The 21197-nt window shown below is 37.0% G+C and overlaps 1 long non-coding RNA gene across 1 annotated transcript in view; it reads left to right on the top strand.

Moving 5' to 3' along the window:
- The window catches only part of LOC112961619, a 34240-nt gene extending 15256 nt beyond the window's left edge, over positions 1–18984 (top strand). The window contains exons 3-4 of the long non-coding RNA XR_003252066.1: positions 17550–17639; positions 18497–18984. This is a non-coding gene — a long non-coding RNA (uncharacterized LOC112961619). The remainder of the gene's footprint in view (positions 1–17549; positions 17640–18496) is intronic.
- Positions 18985–21197: the final 2213 nt, after the last annotated feature.

The following is a 21197-nucleotide window of genomic DNA, read 5'->3' as shown; positions in this document are numbered from 1 at the left end:
ACATTTCAGTCCTATCTGCACGTAGATCAATATGAACAGGTCACAGTAACCTCTTAAAGAGGAGGTCTGCATGACAACCAAAACTAATTATCTAAGGTTCTAGAAAGAAAAACAAACCACCTTTATCCATGGGGTGTCTGCTCTCAACAGGATGATTTATACCAAATAAGTTTGCATCATCTTGTTTTAAAATGGCTTCTTCTAACTTTGTATTGTAGCAGAAGTAAAACTTCCATCTATGCCAACACTATGCCTGTGTGTATTTAATCTAGAAATATATATTCTGYATTGCTCATTGTTTCACTTTGCTTCTGTGTGAAATGAGTATCTTTTTTGACAGGCACAAATATAGAAAAACTTCTCTAATTACATGTGTAATTACCACAGTAAGCTGTACACATATCTAGCTTGCGATAACACTTTCAGAAGCTATTAACAAAAAGCTTAAAAGGCGTGTTTGTACCATGTGGTGGTGTGAATTATAGAGTGCCAAACTGACACATGAACACGGTGCAGCACACTTCTGCAGATACATTACTTGGCAACTCTAAGTAGTGTAACTTAGCTGTAGCAAAACTCTAATGCAGTCCTGCCTTTCTGCCTCATCTCTGCCATAAATCAGCAATATTATTTCTGGTGCTGTAGCTAGTGCTCTGTCACTGTGCAGAGTCTTGGAAGTGTGTGTATCATTTTTGTGGTGTGAAAAATCTCTCTGGAAATTAAAGATTTGGTCGCCTAAGTATTGTAAATGCTTTTCCAAATCACGGGATAAGTGTAGAATGTCTTTGTAGATCTTGCGTGGCATACAGAAAGTCTGCTGTCTAGCTAACAACTAAATGGTAAAGTAACTAAAAAGCCCTTAAAATATTGTCTGGTCTTGATGTCTTGGAAAGAATTTTTGTTACCTAGATACATAGTCCAGTAATATCGGTCAAATTCCGTGTGCATTATGATTTATGTATTTAGCACTCCTGTATTTTAATCAGGAGCCAGGAAAAGATTGATGTACTTGACAGCTTTAATCTTAGAATATGCAATGGAATAGCAAAATCAGAAGAAATACAAATACTTGGGATTTAGATTCAGCTCATATTCTTTGGCATATTAACTGCAAACTTAAATATGAAGAGGTCAGATATGAAGTACACTGCAAAGACTTGAGTCTTCTGGTTTTAAGTTGTTTCCTTCTGAAGGCTTTTTATTTGCTACCAATTTCATATGCAGGCCCAGCTTCAACAAAATTCTTGACAGTATGGTGCATATTCATACTTAGGAATGTACCTAATGGGCTCGCTAAATTAATCAAAGTTCTGATATTCTATTTAAAATGTAATACAGAATGCATAACATATTTTTTTTTGTCATCTGCTGTGTTGTCATCTGCCTCCACCCAAAGGATCAGCCAGTTAAAACTGTAATCAGATTCCTCTAGGTCTGATCTTTAACTGATGAATACTAGCTCAGTAAAGCCCAGAAGTATATGGGATACAAATATTTCACAAATAGAAATCTGAATCATTGTAAACGTTTCTTGTAAACTATTTGTCATCCAACAGCCTCCAAATTCTTAAACATTTAATAATGAATCTTTATCACAGTAGTGATAAAATGTATTTTTTTCTGTTCAAGTGCAGTAAAGGCACAAAGAAGTATAATGCCACAGTAAAGATGTGGTCACATGACCTCAAGCAGTCAAAGATCACTGTCTGCTGAGCTGCAGTCACTGACCAGGAGGATTTTCGTCTGTGCCAATTCTGTAGTAAAATGTGTTAGATTAAATTACTGTGAAGGTTAAAGGTATTGGAATAAACCTTTAATAAGAAATTGAATGGCTGGACCCTTTAAGGAGCTTATGAAAGACAGTGTTCAGYTGTGTTCCACATGCACTTCTAAATTAATTATGTTTGCTTAAATCAAGGGAGAAAATGGTCATTTGCATACACTAAAATGTTTGTTTTAGTTGCATTATTTCCAGAACACTGACAACTGAGACAGAAATGCCACAGGAATACAGGTTACTGTGTACCCCTCTGAAATTTGGACACTCCAGGATTAACCAGAGCTATGGTAGTTTGAAAATCTGAAGTTTCCGGTTTGTGTATTTACAGACATCATTTTTGCTACCTGCCATCTGGAAATCTCCAGTATTGTTGCAGAGCTACAAGTGTCTGTTTTATGTTTTGTGGGGTTTGTATATACTATAGTATGTTTTGCAAGACATTTGTTGGATTACTTCCAATTCTTTCTCCAAAGCTTTATCCACCTTATCCACAGTAAGGGAGACTGGTAAAACTGATGCTGATCCACTTGATAATGGGGACAGGGATGCAAACTCCCACCTTTGTGGTAGGTATCTCTTGGGCTGCCTTCTAATGCTTAATAAAGAAAGCAGTTACTTCTGAGGCCCGTCCTGTGCTGAGTTGTAATCAAGAAACCATGTGTTTTCGCGGTCGTTATGAATGTCAGGTCTTATCTGGACACTTCACTGTTTGAAGCTGCTTCTCAGTATTTTCTTATTTTTTTCTTGTTGCATCTTTTTGCCTCCGTACTCACAACTGCAGTGTTGTGATTTACAAGAATGTTAGTTCACATCTGACGGGATAGAAAAAATGGGCTTTGTTATCCCTTTTTCTCACTAATTTTTTTACATTTATGTAACTGAATCAACTCCAATAATGATACTCCTGATTTACAATGTAATAAGAATTGGGCTATTAAAGAATAACAGCAAGAAAAGAAAAATTCTGTTTTCCCAAAATAAAAGAATTGAAAGGGTGAAGAAAGAAACAGTGCTTAATGAGGTCCACTGAATGTGGTGTTTGCTACAGAAATTTGGGCTCATGTGGATTGCATTAAGCAAAAAATCTGCCCACAGGAAAAAACAAATGACACTGTTGGGTCATGTTTGCTGTCCAAGCGTTGACCAAAATCAAAAATGAAAACCTTCTTTGACACCTGTAGATCATGAATATTTGATTGACATAGCACTCATCTCCAGTGGTTGTGCAAGGAACTGATTTTTTGACAAACTGAAAATCAAATAATATAGTGAAGAAATTTTATTATATGCATATATTATGTCTTGATCAAATTGAACCTCACTGATGCAGGTTTACATCTGGTGAAGATTCGGCTCTCAGGTTCTGTTCTGCATATATCTATTGTCTTGCAAATATATGTAAATATTCTATCATAAAGAAAATTGACAAATATCAAGAACAATGCACAAAATGGAAGCTGTGATAATTTCTCAATACAATAAGAAGTTGTTTCTAAAATACAAGTATTCAGTATAAACTCTCCTTGAAGGCTGTTGGTCATGTGATTGTCTATAAACTCATTTTTTTGATTGCAGAGTATTGTTAGTACTTAATAATGGCCAGTAGTTCCTCTTTTTATCAGTCTGCTTTTACGTGATTAACTGGAATAGCATTCACATTCCTTAATTGTAAGTAAATCTTATGTTCCATTACTCAGCTTTTAATTACCTGAACAGTAAATAGGAAGAGATGGCAATTTAGAACTAGGTGCACTGAATTCTGTTCCAAGGATACCCCCACTCTGCGTTGACAACAGAAGTAGTAAGGGCAGCTAACTTCCTCATTTAGATATCTAGTTCAATGTGCAAAAGTCAGTAGCATGAATTTCCACCTCCCTTCATAAATTCAAAAAGGGAATGGGTAGCTCAAATTCAAAATTACTGGTTCTTGGCCCCCATCATGTACCATATGTGGCAGTTTGCCACTGATTTTGATGAAAACGAAATTGAGCTCTTTTTACAGGCTAGAAGACTTTAACCATTAAGTCTATACAGCAGTAATGAATTTATTTAAATAAAACTGTCAAGAAGCTAAAAGGGGAGCAAACTAACAAAATTCATTTTGAAAGTTCTTTGCATGACAGTCAGAGTCAGCAAAATCATATCAAATTTTTTTTTGTTTGTAGGATTTTAGAGAAGATATTTTACAGTTGATTTCAGGGCCATTTTAGCATGAACATTCTATTTTTTTGCAAGAGACTTTTTAAAAGGAGCAAGGGACTTCACATTTGCTACAGCAAAGCATTTTCAAATATTAGAACGTCTTGTTTTATGAGGTGAAAAAATCCTGTTGCCAGAACATAGTTTTAAGTGCTGGCAAAGTCGGTGTCTTCACAGAAAATTGGGCTGTTTTTGAATGATTAACCATACAGATCTGTGAAATACATTCCAGTATGCTGTATTTCAGTGAATCATGAAAATCTCTGGTTCAGGATTTTCCTTATCCGAAATAGAGGTATATAGCTAAGCTTGTAAGAGGAATGATTGAATACTGGTTGAGGATTTTTAGCAAAACATTTTGTCTAAAACTTCTGATCTGTTGGAATATAAATTTCTTGTTAACATGTTATAGTTTTTACAGAAAGCTTCTAAGATCCAGGATGCAATTTCAAGTCAAAATAAGAGATTGTAAGAAACCCTTCATTTCAGAAATCAGTCCAGGGCTGGCACTCACAACAGGAACTCTAACTTTTGTCTCCTGTGTCTCAGAAAAGTGCCTTAAAGAAAGGTTTGTTTGGAATTTGGCTGCCTGTATATGGGTTATGTGCTCATGTTCTCCCTCTTGGAAAAAATTTGAAAGGTCTTTAGTTTGTTCCAGTCTGGAATGCAACTAAATGTTGAAACTTCAGGATTTTTCCCAGATATGTTTTCCCTATCCAGCCATAAGACAGGATAGTTTAAATATCGTGCCTTTAGCCTTCATATAATCTTACCATGCCTCTTGGTTTCATACCTTTTTCTTTGGGATATATATGTACCATGATTGTCTTACATCTGTTACACAGATGAACAATGCCATGGGATGCATGAGCCACCTAATAACTTGGAATTCTGGCATTATATCGTTGGTTACAATAGGTGGGGCTGTGTACACCCAAAACCAAAAAATGCGTATTTGGACAGTAAGATGATTGAGGCTTGTTTGTGTTTAGATTTGCACATTCTGCACATAAGCCATTGATCCCAAGTAAATAATGAGGATGAGAAAATCCATTAAACAAGTTATGAAAAGTATCATAGAACTTGTCAAATTAATGATTTCCCAAGTGGCAGACAACCAATTGTTTTTTACAACAGAGCAGTTTCTTAGGGATTAGAGGAAATCCAGAATACTCTCGGCAAAACCCATCTGAGGTGAGATCAGAATTTTACATTGGACCGTCAAAGTCCAAAGGATTGTGGAAAATCTTGAATTTAATAAGGTTTGTGCATTATTAATTTTATTTTTCACTCCTGTGAGGCAGCTTATATCAATGTAAAACCAGGCATGGGAGAAGTACATATGCAGGTCAGAAGACAGTACTACTGCCCAAACAGTGGTAAATGCTTAATAATAAAACTTTGGTCAAATAGAAGTGACCTAATGTCTTCACAAGTACAGAGCAAAGTATGCTCAGTGGTCCTCACTCTGTTGTACTTAAAAGGTGATGTTTGCTGCCCAGTCACTAGTTTCTCCCTGTCACCCTGAGCCACCATCCTTCTCCCCCTTCACTAACTTTATCCTRTGGTTTTGTGAAATAAAGTCTTCTGGTTCAACATCCAAGGGCTGTGCAGACAGCTGTGTTGTGGCAACAATGTGATGCTGCATGGGAAAGGATCCTAGTACTAACTGTCCTGCATTTGGGGAATGGGTAACTTGTTTCAGAGTGTTATTCCTCCAGGGACACATTTTCAATATGGGATCTTCTCATCAGCCTGCACTTTTGAGGTAGCAAACTCAGTTATTTACACCTACAGAAGGGCTTCTGGCCTACAGATTCACGCAAATGCATGATTTGAGATGTAAGGCTAGCAAAATTTCTGGTGCAAACTGAGACAGATCTGTGGCTACTTTGAAAATAGTGTCTTGCAAGCTCAAACTAGGAGCAGTCAGCTCTTCTATAAGAACCCACAAAGGGGATGGAAAAAGAATGTTATGATTATTTAAAATAATTTAAATGTTTGGATGGTTTAAATGTTGTGAGGTTAGGATGCTGTGTTTCACAACTCACTTTTAACTTTGTCTTTTTAAGATAATGTAAAATTGATAGGAAACAGCTTTTTCCACAAAGTCATGCAATGTGACATGCTGTTGGGTAACCAAGGCGAGAACACCAAAGGTGCTAAGCATTGTGATGCTCAGTACTACAGTGTTTAGCAGCTAACAGCAGAGCAACTGTAAGAGTTAGAAAGCCTGCTGGGTGATCCACAGTCTGGCTATCTCTTTGTGTATGGTCAAGGAAGGTGCAAATCCAGAACACCGAAGTGCCTGTAGGGTAATCTATCTCAGTGAAACATAGTGAAACTTAGGTACATAAAGAGTGCCCAGGTAGGTTTGTGGGTTTTTCCTCAGCCAAGTACTTCTGAAGCCTGAATAAATTTCTTAACGATAATATGACTTGAGATAAATACACTTTAGTTAACACTTTTGTAGATGTGGCTAGGTGTAGGTTATAACTTACATCACAGAGACTGTTCCATGGCTGGACAGAATGGTATTTTAGCAGTATTGAATTCTGTTACTGAGAATTTTACAGCTTGGCATAGTTAAATAAATATGCCTATATTGCTATTGATAATTAGCAGGTTACAGGGATATAATGAGAAAACCAAGATACATTTTATTAAACGGTGCCCCAGTTGAAACTCTCCATGGAACGGATATCTGTACTTTGGGCAGGGCATTTTTTTCCATGCAGAGTGGGTATGCTATTGTCCATATTTGTCTAGTTCCAGCCTAAGTAGTTCCAGATTTCAATAAAACACAATGTTTGGGAGTGTTTTCCTCTACATATGTCTCTAATGACTGGGCATACTCAACCAAACAGGGAATTGAAGTCTGCTTACTAATGTTGTGAGTCTAATGGTCATGACCCAAGCCAAAAGAAAATGGTGAAACTGGCTTCTGGAATGTATGCCTCTGCAGGATTCCAGTTTAGCTTCAAATCACTGAAGGACATACATTGCTGATTCCCAAGATGTCCTGCTTCTTCTGAATTGAACAGGAATATGGTCCTTGAAGAGGCACAGAAATACAGAGGGGCTGTCTGGTGTTGTTTGCTGAACAACTTGAAATTCCATTGTCTTTAAACGAAATTCAGCATTTTCTGTGAGGAGTTCAGGAAGTCGAAGGATATATGAGAAAGTGATGAACATCTTTAGAAGAAGGTTTTTACTGGGATTAAAACATTCATCCTTCCAAAAAAAAAAACAATGACAGTATTAAATTTTGAATAACTGCCAAATGAAAATTCTGTTTTCCAAAATTGATGTTAGACTACCATAACATTTATGGATAGTTTGGGAAATTTCTCCTACAAACTTCCAGAAGCCAATGGCTGAATTGATACAGCTTTGAGTGTAGAATTTTGACAAGAATCAAGAAGTGACGACTTCGGTGCTATTAAAATTCTCATAAAGCCCTTGGTTCCACATTATTAGCTCAGCAGTCTTTGGGGTTGCTACGCTAATGACACATTCTGTACAATTCTGTGGAAGGTTCTGGGACCTTCACTTAAAATCACACTGATACCTTTCGTTCTAAGGTGCTTTTCAGAATTTCAGAATGATTTTTCAGAATCAGGACTCAAGTTTCTAGTCTGGATCTTTACAGACTGTACCAGTTTGCCTTGTATTCTTGATGTTCCGAAAGGTCTCCAGATACAGGGCACTGGATTGGGCCAAAGTCTGATTTAGTAACCTGGATGTAAGTTTATAGGCTTGGATTCCTAAAACTAGGCACTGGATGCCACATACAATAATTGAGGGCTGGGATGCTGAATCCAAGAACTTCATAGTATCAAAGATTTGGGCTGAAAGCAGTATCGTTTGAGACTTCAGTCTTCTAAAGAATGGCAGAGCTTGTAAGAATACTTTAGTGGGTTTTTAAAATATTCACTGTGCACATTTTTTTTTAAACAAATTAGAAATGATGTTGTACATCACACGATTAACATGTTTAGGTTCAATTTCTAAATGTTCTCTTGTACAGCAATGGATTCAATGAATCAGATACTAGCTTTCAAACTTCACAGGTATTCTACACTAAAAACCTTTCAAGATGCATTTTTAGTTAGTTGGTTTATAAATTTAGAAACACCCAGAAAAATAGATCTGAATGTATAAACCATATGGTTAGAAATGAATATAACTAAGTTTTGCTCTATAAAATCAATGGTATGGAGTGGTTGGAAAGTGTTGTTATTATATGGATATGGAATTAAATGTTGTGAGGGGAACAAAACAGCCATAAGTGTAAAGCACATAGCTCTGGGGTTTAGGGGCTGATAATTATGTATTAAAAGATCTGCTAGGTATCATTGGTCAGTTTGATTATTGGGACAATTTAGTTTCACAAGTTTTTAATACTCACTAACGATTTTTATGGTACGTCAGAGATCTGACTATACTCCCTCTTTTTCAACCAGTCTTATCCCTATAATTTCTCTGCATAGAATCAGTAAGGAGAATTAGATGGGAGCTACTTTCAGTGAGACATCCTCAGCTGTACGGATCCTCAGTTTTACCACAAATTTCTGACTCCTTTGTTGGACTTTTCAAAAGAGGCTATGTTACATGGCAGGATTTGATTCAGTCTTAGCTGTAGGTCAGAGGTTCAAATCCAGCTTATAATAGTAGTGACAGAAATCTTAACACATGACAATTACTCAGTGTTGTGTGTGAGATGGGCTTGTTGAGCCTCAGTCTAGTTTGTGTTTAGTTTCACATAATGAAAACAATCTAGCATTACACCAACCACTGACGGTAACTTTCGTTCTTGTTTAGAGTTGTTAGCAGTAGCTCTTAAAGTGAAGTAAGGGAAGGCAGTAACATGAATCCCATTTATAGATAAAATCTGAATTATACAGAGGTGAAAGGTCTTCCCCCAAATCAGGCAGCCTGTCGGGAACAGTTCTGAAGTGGAATGCAAGTCATGGGCATCTCACTCCAGTGCACTGCTGACTAGGGATCGCAGCTCTTAAAAGGAATCTCCAAATGGAACTTCATTCTTTCGTAGTCTCCAGAGTGAACTGAGGCCTGAACTCTCTTAAAAGACCCTCAAGACCCAGGAATGCCATGCTGGGGAAACCTGTACTGTGCAGCACCATATGTACTTTGTGGATAGTCAGTCTGGCATTCTAAATTCATATCAGCAAAAACAGTCTTAATGGTTGCTATCCAAATATTTGTTAATCTTCTCTAGAATTTTTTCCAACTTCTTTATTTTTTTCCATGCTTAGTGGTATTTCAGAAACTTATTGGTCTTCATTTTTCCCCCAGCACCTTAATTGTGGCTGTGAAGAGATTGGACAGATTTTTCCTATCCTCAGCCTGCTTTCTGGATTTTGAGTATTAACTTACCACTACAAACTTTTTCAGTCTCTACTTAAAGACCTGTTTAATATTTAACTCAAATAAACAGAACTTAGATTTTTACACAAAACTAGCTACTGAAGGCTGAAAAATCTTTTGGATTAGTTTGTTTCAAATCACTTAAAGTAAAAAATCATGAAAGAATAGACCATTTGTAATAAATAAGTGCTACAAAAAGTAGTAATAGATTTTTAAGGACATTTTTCAATATATGTGCTGTTTGTGCTAGTGAAGCTAGTGCTTCCGAGTATTAACTTAAGAAGGTGCTCTCAAGAAAAGCAAAGCAAAAAGTTAGGCCTGACATAGTTAATTTAATTTTCTGCTGGCTTGCCCCCAGTCTCATTCTCCTAACTCACTCTGCAGCTACTGTGATAAGTTTCAACTTGTTGCTGTTTTTTTCCATAGTAAAACTTCTGTCCCAGTGCCAGTACATTATGTTCCTGGTTAGAGCCGTGACGTCAAATGGTATCTGGCTCTAGGCCAAAGAATGTTGCTTGGAAGAAGTGAATGAATGAATGGATTTTTCGATTCACATTGTAGTTGCCCCCTTTGGAGCCAGGAATCTTCATGTAACGTTCAGTCAGTTGGGTAATATAAATTTATCAGTCTTCCTTAATAAAACTAGAAGGGACTTCAGAGAAGGTTCACAGTATGTAAAGCAATTCAGAGAAAAATACTGTTATAAACTTCAAGTTCAGAACTTGTGATAATCACTAGAATCATGATGGAAGAAAGATGTAATTCAATATGTAGTGGCTGCTACACTTTAAATATAATAAATGAATAAGCTTGTACCTGAAATAGTTGCTATCTAGTGTTCAGGAAGTGAAAGGGAGGATAAATTCCAAATTATTAAAATGTCTATGAGCTCGTTTGGTATACATTTCTGTCAAAAATAATGTATCCTTAACTTTTCATGACAATATGCTTCTTTTATCTGTGCATTCATAAAGCTGAGAGGGCAAAATTATGATTCAAATCTGAATTTACCCTTGTAAATTCAGTAATCCCAAAGTGCAGATACAATTTTGGCCCTGTGCTTTTACTTTGATTTTTATGAAAATACTGTCTTAAAATGTCTTTCTCTAGCTCAAAGCTAATGTTCAATTTACTGCAAGTTAATTTTCATGATTTCCTGTTGTTTGGATCTTTCCAGGAGGAGTAAGAATGAGGAAACTTGAAAGCATTTCTTGTCTTATTTATAATTCATTCAGTAGCCGATGATCTATATTGTTTCATTTTCTACTTTAGTCCCAACAAATGAAGTATGGCTAAACCCAGTTTGCAGTACTTCCCTTATTGCCTAATGGTAGAATGTGCAAACCCTGGTTTAATTTAGTTGTTAAGCACTGTGAACTAGGATAGAGAAACAGTTGAAGGATTTGCTGACTTTTTGGTAACCCTCTCTTAGTTTCAAGGTGTTCAAGGCATTGGAAGGTCTCCCCAAGCCTTTTCTTCTCCAGGGTAAGCAGGTCCAGTTCCTGCTTTGTTGGTCATGTGCTCTGGCCCTCTGACCATGTTGGTGGCCCTCACAGTGTGTTGTCCATTTAGGATAATTTATGCAGCAATGTAGAAACATGCACTGTAAATTTTCTCTTTACTTAGTTGAGAAAGAAGAAAGCTAACAAATATCATGGTTAAAATTATGAAAAGAGAAAATCCTGTGTAACAGAAATCAAACTTACTTCAAACTATTTAGACACTTAAAAAAAAAATTCTGTTCACTCTGCATATGGCATAAAGCAGCACTAATGAAGTGGAGTAGCATTTGTTATGATGAGTAGTAACATAAAGAACTAGTAACAAAATAGATATTATTTTGAAATTTATAATAGGATAATGGAATCAGATATGAAGAAAACAGCAGTTGGACAGTGGGAGCTTTGTTAAGGAAGACCAGCAGAGGTATTCAATCAGAGTTGTAGAATACATGAAACGGAGATCGTAAGGCATGTTGCACCTGTATTGGAATGGAACAGGTGACTTGAGCCAGCTTCTTTCAGGGTCTAGCATCTATTGTATGAAGTCTGGTTGTGGCAGTCGGTTTCTGCCACAACCGACCAGATTTCTGGATGACCAGATTTACATGACAGGAATAACCCACCTGTCACAATACTACCCATCAATAGCCCAATATATGGAAAGAGTAAGATGGAAGTTTAGAGCAACTGCTAAAGTTAACTAATGCATAGAATTGGCAGGAAAACAATGCAAGATCTTGAATTTATGGTAAAAGTAATAAAACTACATATGTATGGAAGTGTATGGAAGATACGCTGATGAATTATATGAAGGATCAGTGGACTGAGAGCTACCAAAGAGGAAACAATGGTGTAGTATACCAGCTGGGCTCCACTACAGGCCTTTCGATGCATAAAGCCAATAACTCCTGAATTAAGGACTATGTAATAGTACTTTAGGCTCTTATATAAGGCACAGTGAAAAATAGTACTGAGCATCCCAATCATTAAGTTTGCAAATGCATACACTCACAGAATACCATGATAATAAGTCTTTTACTCTTTCATAATAAAAATATACTGTAATCCAGATTATTAAAAATCTGTTTACATTTTTAAATGAATTTTGCTAATTGTTGCTGCCACTGGATGAAGATAAAAGGACACTTTTAAGTGTTCCACTTGGTAGGAAACAGTTATAATTATTTTGGCATCTAAAAGATCCACAGTACATTGTCTAAATAACACCACCCTGTTATAGCAAAATATGTGGATTCTTGCATGGATTTACTTGTTTTTGTGAAAGGACTCAAGTATCTTAGTGAAAGCATGACTCCCTGAGTTACAGTGTAAAATGCCAAATGTGGTTTTTATGCCAGATGAATCCAAAGATGTATGAAAAACATTGTTCTGCATAAGTGACTAAGTTCAGTAATTTAGGCCTAATCTTGCAAATATTTATGTATATGCTTACTTTTATTACTCTGACAAGTCTTTTGAAATCATCGGGACTATTCACAGTATTAGCGTTAAGTACTTATATGAGTGTTTGCAGCATTGAGGTGAAAAAGCCTATGTTTAAATACAACTCTACAAAGCCATGGTTATGCTATAGGTTTCTCTATAGTGTCCATCTAATTAGTCTGTGTTGGACAATGGAGGAAGAAGGTATTTTGTACTCATCCTCTTTTTTCTAATTTGTAAAATAAAAAACAAATAGTAAAAAGAATAATGACACCTAGTCCCTCAAGCACATGGTGATACCATTTAATTTTGCATCTTCTTTTGAAAATTATTAAACAGAACTTAAACTGGAGTGAATTTTTTCTTTCTTGACCCAGTATGATTATTTGATCATCAGTCTTGCATATAACTTTACCATCACCAATTACTGCCAGCTTTATGGGGTCTAAATGTGTGTACTGTAAATGTTGTACTGTATTAATCTGAGGGTGAATGATCCCACAGATCTTTCAGAGATGATGGTCTCGTCATGTGCAGCATGATATAATCTATGAGAGAGAATTCTCTGCAATTCAATTTGAAGAGAAGTGTTCTTTTAACCTTAATAAGTTCTTTTAACCTAATAAGCAAAGTTTTGTGCAGAATTAGGTATGGGGGAGAGACTGGAGTAACAAATAGTCAGGACAGTGCATGCCTCAGCATATGAAATAGGTACAACATGAACAGTAGCAGTGCAAATTCTGTCACAGTGATTTCCATCCTTTTCTGAAGAAACCAGCAGGAAACAAAGCAAAATTGTGCACCACATCCCCTGTGATGATATTGTCAGTGAAAAAATGCCAGTCTATGTCATCTATGACAAATACAGCTACAATGTCTATGGATTCATCATGCCCATAACAGGACTTGGCGTGTCAGCAGATCAGCAGTCACATGTCTCAGGTCAAATTCAGTAGAACCAGAAGAACTTGCTGAGCTGGTGAAGTTGGGATCCACAGGAGGGCTTGCAGTCAGTTCTGTTTGTTAGGATGTTTTTCATTTTCCATGAGTTTTGACATTTAAGCTTGAGGTTTTTTACAGCTGACTGTGAGTGGATGGGGATGCAGTGAATCTGTATTGTGATGTGGGGAAAAGCTAGCACAGATGAATTATGGAACAGTGGAAAATATTCCAGTGATTGTAGTTTGCTGAGGTACCTGGCTTAAAAGCATCAAGAGAAAACTGAATCATTGCCTTCAATAAGAGTGTGTTACCAGGGAAGGAATACTAACAATTTGCAATGATGCTTCTAGGATGGTTGTAACTACACTGGCACTTTGCACTAATGCAATGCAATAGAATGTRCTATAATGTAACCATCCTTCTTGAGGAAAAACAAGCATGTGCTTCTGCATTACGGGTTTCTTCTAAGACATCTTGTGAACCTCTGTGCACCTCTCACCTTCACAATACATACTTTCAGAGGTCTGTAGTGTAGACCTAGCCTCAGGCTTTAATGCTCCAGTGCTCCTGTCCTTAGAAATTGCAACAACTTATTTTTTCCCACAGAAATAAATGACACAGTAGTGGGTGTGGACCTTTGTAATGGGTGGATCTCAAAACTTCACATTTTGTTTGGGTTAGTTCCCCCAAATTTCCATGCTCTTAGCCCAACCAATTCAAACTGTTTTGATCAGCAGAATTAAGCACAGTATAATACGGCTGGCTCATATGGTGGCACTTTTGAATCCAGACAGTGTCACAACACATAAGTACAAAGAGGTAAATAATGACAAGAAATTAACTGGACTTCCTTGAACCTCCCCAGAAATGTTCTGTTTTATTCACAGCAAAGGTTCAGAGCTGCTCGTGTTTTAATTGAACCGCTTCGCTCATTCCTAAATGAAAACAGTTGCAAACAGTGTCCAATGTACATAGCCCCAGGCACTGTAAAACAATCAAATGAAAAGACTTTTCTTTGTCTTATTTATTTACTTGAAGCTAAAGAAAAATGCCAAAGTTCTGCCCATGAACAAATCACCACTCTTCACATACTTTACCCCAGGCATAAGTTCCATTTTTTTTCCTAACTCATGAGTTGTTTTTGTTTGTATTTGTGCTTGTGTTTTTTGTGTTTGTATTTATGTTTGTTTTTTGTGTGTATTTGTGTATTTTGTGTGTATTTGTATATTTTTGTATATCTTATTTGTTTGCTTTTCCTGCTTCTTAAAATTGTCTCTTCTCTTTAGAAGTGGGGGAGAAGGAAAGAAATTGAGGTGAAACCACAGCATGTTTTCATTTTCATGTAACAGACAGATCTTTTTTTCACAAGCTTTTTCACAAGCTTCAGCAGGCACTAAACACCAAATATGGCTTGAGACAATAAATTATAATGCCCTTTTGAGAATGAAGAGCTGGGAAAAGAACAAATGCAAGTGTTTACAACACGTGTTAAGAGAGAAAAAGAGAGAGAGCTGATTGAGATTTCTTGATTAACTCTGCAGTGTCTCATAATTTAGAATTGTAAAGGATAATAATGATAATATTTACCCTTATTCACTTTCAGTTTGCCAAAGTCTTTACAAGTGTGAATAAGTATCAATATTTCTGTTTTTCAAATTTATGTCCTTGAAAAGTAGCAAAAGCCCCATGGAAGTTAAGGCTGGCATTTTCAGAGGAGAGAATGTCTTACGTTAGCCTTGTAGATGGCTGCTTAGTGAGAGTTCCCTGTTGGAGCTTATAACCACGCTGAATCTTAAGTAAAGCAACAGGTCAGCTAACCAGCACTGGAGAAAATAGCTGGAGGGAGAGATACTTCACTTACCACTGATTTCAGAGAGGGATGAATTGCCTATAAGAACATCATCCAGGAAGATTTCCCTTAATGTGTCAAAGCAGCATAAAAAGAAGTGATTCATTTATATTATTCCAAGGCAAGAAGTGTGTTACTGTGCTCTATGGGCAGATTCTACAGCAATGAAATTGGATAAGGGGGCCTTAGCATAAAGAAGACAGAACTCTTGTTTTGTCCACTTTGGTATGTTTCTGTATATGTACCTTTTGGCAGAATCATTATCATTAGACGCCTTCAAGTGAGGATTAGATACCATTTTGTAAGGTCTCCCTGGGACACTGAAATCCTAAAACACTACAGGCAAATGGGCTAGATCCCAGTGACTCCTTGTTCTGCTAAAATCCAGTTAGAGTCTAAGGAGCGCATCAGATGCAATTTAGTTTCTCCACCCTTGATTCTGTCACTGTGTCCTTGTTTCACCTTCTCTCACCCAAATATATGAGAATTCTTTCCTTGATTATTCAGCATAACATTCATGTCTTCTTATCAACAGATGAACCTCACGTACTTTTGTTCTCAAATAAATTGTGCAAAAAATAACTAGACAGGTCCTATGAAAAGCTGAAGCATTTAATTATCTGTGCTCTGCTTTAACAATCTTTACTGAAAAATGTAAATTTGATGGATAGGCTACATGAGACTAGGAACAATTCCTACCTTTGCTGGTGACGCCTATGTGTCTTATTCCTGATGCTGCTAACATTGAGCAGAAGTCAAAGGTAACCTCTGCACCTACTATATTGAGACTCATTCTCAAAAAATGAAACATTGCAGAAGAAATGTTTCATCAAGGACTGCCTTGGTTCTTTTAAATAAAAAAGGAAAAAACAGTCATCTGACTGTGTGACTCTGTATATAGGGAAGTTACAAGGAATGTTTATAAATTCAGCTGAGTTCATAGGTCAGCCACTGCAAGTTTTGTGTTGTAAATGGATAAGTCTATCTAACTTTTTGGATGTAATAAAATATATAATAGTTTAAGAAAATGTGCCAGTAAAATGCTCTTCTTGGGTAAGGGCTGAGTAATGATTGAGTATATTTGAAGGGAAACTGAGGATCAGTTGCACAGGGACAATGCCAAAGGTTAGCTTATTACAAAAACATGTCCAAAACCACTGTGTCTGGAAAAGTCAGGTTAGGTTGAAGGATAAGGGCCTGAAAACCTATAATCACAGAAGTAGAAATCTCTTGTTTTCAGGACATCATGCATATACTCCCCATGGAAAAAGCATTTGCATTTGTTTAATGTTTGTGATTTCCCATTCTTTTGCACATTTTTAGTAAAATTATATAAAAAATATTGCTGTAAATTCAGTTCTTTAGTTAGGAATTTGGGTTTTTTTGTGAAGGAATCATAGAATCATAAAATCGTTGTGGTTGGAAGGGGCCTCTGAAAGTCATCTAGTCCAACCCCTCTGCTAAAAGGAGAGTCAACTAGAGCAGGTTACTCARGATCATGTCCAGTTGGGTTTTGAATATCTCCAATGACAGAGACTCCACAAGCTCTTCTCTAGGCAAGCTGTTCCAGTGCTTGACCATGCTCACAGTAAAAAAGCTTCTTCTTACATTTAAGTTAAATTTCCTTTATTTCGGTTTTTGCCCATTGCCTTTCATCCTGTCACTGGGTGCCTCTGAGAAGAGTGTGACTCCATCTTCTTTACTATCAGGTATTTATACACATTGATAAGATCCACCCTGAGCCTTCTGTTCTCAGGCCAAACAGTCTCCACTCTGTCAGCCTCTGCTTTATGTCAGGTGCTCCAAGCCCTTACTCATTTTAGCTGCCTTTTGATGGACTCAATCCATTATGTCCATGTCTTTCTTGTACTGGGGAGCCTAGACCTGGACACAGCACTCCAGATGTGGTCTCACCAATGTTGAGTAGAGGAGAAAAAATCACCTCCCTTGACCTGCTGGCCAGGATGCTGTTGGCCTTTTTTGCTGCAATGGTGCATTACTTTCTCATATTCAATGTGTTGTCCTCCAGGACCCCGGCTGTTTTCTGCAAAGCTGCTTTCCAGCCAATTGTCCCCCCAGCCTGTACTGGTGCATGGGTACTGCTGGGTTATTTCTCCCCAAATACAAGACTTTGTATTTCCCTTTGAACTTGTTGAGGTTCCTGTCTGCCTATTTCTCCAGCCTGTCATGGTCCATCTGAGTGGCAGCACAAGAATCTGATGTGTCAGCCACTCGTCCCAATTTTGTACCATCTGATTAGAAAAGCATAATCCAAAGCCAAGGCACCATACATAGCTGCATTACAGTTAAGATGTACTGTTGGTCATGTCCATGTTTTACATCTCCAAATGTGTGTCAGTTAGGTTGGAGGCATCTGGCATGGTAGGGTTAATGATGTCTGGAAATCCCAGATGAATTTATTATGTCCCTGAAACCTACCCAGATGAAATTTCTGAAGAGATGAAGAGGACATACACAGGATGGATGGTCTAGATGGATAACGCTCCTAATCCTGTTGAATAATCAGCTGACCGTGAGTTCCCACTAGAGTGCCTCGAAAGGCTATTACCCTTCCATATATAGACAGGGAAATAGTGGTCAGGGATAAGCTTGTTATAATACCTCTTAACTATATTTAGTCTTAATGTTACATTGCAGGAGTACTTTGTCTGGTTCAAATGCCTACACTTTACTTAAAGTAAAAACTCGGATCAGGAGAGTCTTTAAGTACAAGAAAGTATAAGCATGCTTTTTAAAAATAAGCATTTATGGAAGTTTGACATGATTTCCTCAGATCTGGAATTTACCACACACAAAAAATACTAAACCAAAAATTTATGAATTGTCATTGAATATTGTCTACCCTTTCTGGTAAAAATAACACTTAAAATGAATAACAGCTTATAAAATTTAAAAAATAATGAATCTTACTCTTTCTACAAACCTTTGTTGGAAAGCATAGTATGCAATTACCTTCAGCACAAATAGGATTCAGATCTATAACATGCCGTTTAGATCCTGATTCAGCAAAATATTTAAACATATGATTTCAGCTGGAAATTAATCTACTCAAAATTAAGCACACTTTTAGCACACTAGAACCTTAATTTTCTCATCTGTAAAATAAGCCCCTAATATAATAACCCTCAGAACATCAGCAGATGTATGAGACTGTTGCTGTCTTGAAACACATATGCTTCTGTACTGGAGCAGACACTAGATTTCAGATTATGCTGTGTTTTTCTCTTGCTAACTTTTAATTATGATTTTTAATATAGGGTAAAACCCAAAGTATCTGGTATAGGAAATATATTGCCTATATAGAGCCATTTGTATAATGATTTGAGAGTTGCAGATGTGTTTGACTAAAAAAGCTGTTTCTATAAATAGGTACACACTTTGAGAGCTTCGGTGGAGGAAGCCCTGGGATTGTGTCAGCTAAGAAAGGATCTTGCGCAAGTCTTCCCATGGCCCCAGGAAAAAAGAGTGCACTGTAGTGTCAGAGAGTGATTTTTTCTCTTCTCTCCTTGCCCTGTCTCTGATGATGTATTATTTTATGTCACATCTTGGTATTTTAACTGTGGAACTAACCTTTTTACAAGTAGAGCAAAAGGTGATGTGTATTACATTTCTTTTTGAAAACACTGTTAAGGATCTTTTGGGTTTGCCCTTGTCCATGTAGTGTAAAATAATGTTTGGATGATCATGTTTTGCTTGGCTTCTTTCCAGATTGTTTCTACTCACTTTACACTTCTCTCTGTGTAATATCTGACTGGTAATCCCCCACATAGGTGTGTAATAATATATTACATAGTCTTTTTTACTACCCTCTTCTAGGAAACAAAGGCATTGGCAGTAGTAATGTTTTTGCATTTATTAATAAAGAAACAAAAGTAGTCTTGATGTGGATGATTGTCTCACCTTGTTGATTGAGTTTTGCATAGATATTACCTTCAGGAGGACCAGACTTGGAAGCCCAGGCAAACCATTTCTCCTTGAATACATAGTGACATGCCTACTTAATCAATTACAATTTCTGCTGTATTTGATGGCTTATGAAGGTCTGCCATCTTCAGTAATTTGGCATGGTACGTAGTGTGTTGTATTGAGGACAGCAGGAAGATAGGCCACGCACATTCTGAAGAGCCCTCTTGCCAACATATGCAGAAAGGAGTACACAAATTTTTATGGCAGCCTGGCCCTTTGATCACAGCTTAGGTTTATGTTACAATATGTGATTCACTTTAGTTATATGGCATATCAGGATTCAAATAATAACAGTATCATCATGATGATCTAATTTAAAAATCTCCAAAGACAGGACTTTCAGAATTCAGTTTAAAATTCAGATTTTTATCTTGCGTTTTATAATTTTTTTATTCTGATGGTGGATGTTGTATTTCTGTCATCAGGGTGGGATGTGAAAAATTTGGGGATCTCTTCCTGACTGCCACTGAGTTCAAGAGTGATTTGGGGGTAAACTATTTCTGCCTTATGTTTCTCATAACAGCTTTTGGCATATGTTTTCACCATTTATATTAGTTATTTCTGCAGAGACTGTGTCAGATATGCTGGAAAATCAAGGAGAAAAATGACATCTTCTGGATCTCATGTCTGTTTGACTCTGCCACCAAATGGCATACTTTATTATTACCCACTGCATTCTCTCCATTTATTAGGAGCAGTTCCATTATTATTGCTTTAATGCAGGCTTTTCTCCAGTGATAGAAGTGTCACATTAATACAGTAACACTGCCCATGGACAGGAATTGTAATGGAAAACTGGCACATGGGAAAAAGGCATTTTTTTGGCTAGTTTTTGATATGGGTATTTCTGAATACCACATTCAAACTCTATTTTGGTATCACTTTGGGAAGTTTCAGATTTCTCTGAGGTCAAAGTTCCTTTGGTGTAGCACAGTAAAGGCCTAAAAAGAAAGAGAGGACATAAAAGAAGTGATTGCAATTAAAATTACTACCTTATAATATGAATTGTGTCATGAAAACACTTTAAGAAGTCTCTGACGTGGTTAAAAATGTGAGACCATTATATACATACATGGGACCTTTATAAGCTTAAACTGTATACCTGAAATGTGTTGCAACCTCTCAACCTTCTGATGACAGACTCTGCTTCAAGATGAAATGCTAAACTCTGTTAAGCCATAAAATGAGCCAAAGAACACTCAAGCAAAGGATTCGTATGATCTTGATAAGATAATTAGAGGTTCTCTAGACTATATAGTTCAAGTGTAAGAAGTTGAGGAGTCGGGTGGGGTGTCAGGATTATTGCTAGACCAGTCATTCCACTCAGGTGCTTATTAATGGAACCTGGAATTTTTGAGGAAAAGTACAAACTCATTTGTCCTTATCAGCAAATGTGTCCAAAGTAAGAACTGTCAACTGTCAGACCTGGGAAGTGCTGTACATACTGTACCCTGACAGTTCAGTCACGATGCTATGAGGTTGTTTACTTTGCTTTTGTATCTTAAGAGTTATACAGGTGTCTGCCTTGTGGGAAGATAAAAAGGGTGGGGGTTAGGAGGGAGGGAATGTTTAACAAGTAGGATGATAATGAGCATAGCACTATGTTGGGAAGATTTGATCGAGCTGTAAGCACAGGATGATTTTAAAAAAGCATGGTAGAGATCTTCATTGCAGTAAACAGCAGTTGATACTTTGAGGTGTAGGTGTAAGTTTATCCACTGACCAGTGTTCAGATACTGACGTTTATAACAATGGTAGTCTGTGTAACAGTTACAGAACTTGCAAACCAGCTATCCTTGAAATAGTTAAAAATGCAAATCCATCTCAGAACAGATGGGAGCTGGTGGTATTTTAGACCACGTGCTTTTAGACCACGTTCAGGTTTTACTGAAGGCAGGCTGCATGCCCATTTCCCACCCAATTTTATTTTGATATATAGACACATGAGTATTTGTTTTTGTCTTGACTTCCAGATGTCAGTCTTGTGTTTGTTTAAGAGACTAACAGAAATGCTGGTTGGAAAGGACCCTATCGAACATCTTGTTCAACCTCTTGCTTGAAGCAGGTACACTTCACTGAAAACTGCACTGTGTAGTTCAAAACT

Source organism: Apteryx rowi, unplaced genomic scaffold (genome assembly GCF_003343035.1).
Source record: "Apteryx rowi isolate R43461 unplaced genomic scaffold, aptRow1 scaffold_0, whole genome shotgun sequence".
Classification (NCBI taxonomy): Eukaryota; Metazoa; Chordata; class Aves; order Apterygiformes; family Apterygidae; genus Apteryx; species Apteryx rowi.
The sequence above is the reverse complement of the archived record's forward strand: the minus strand, read 5'-3'. Positions and strand labels throughout refer to the sequence as shown.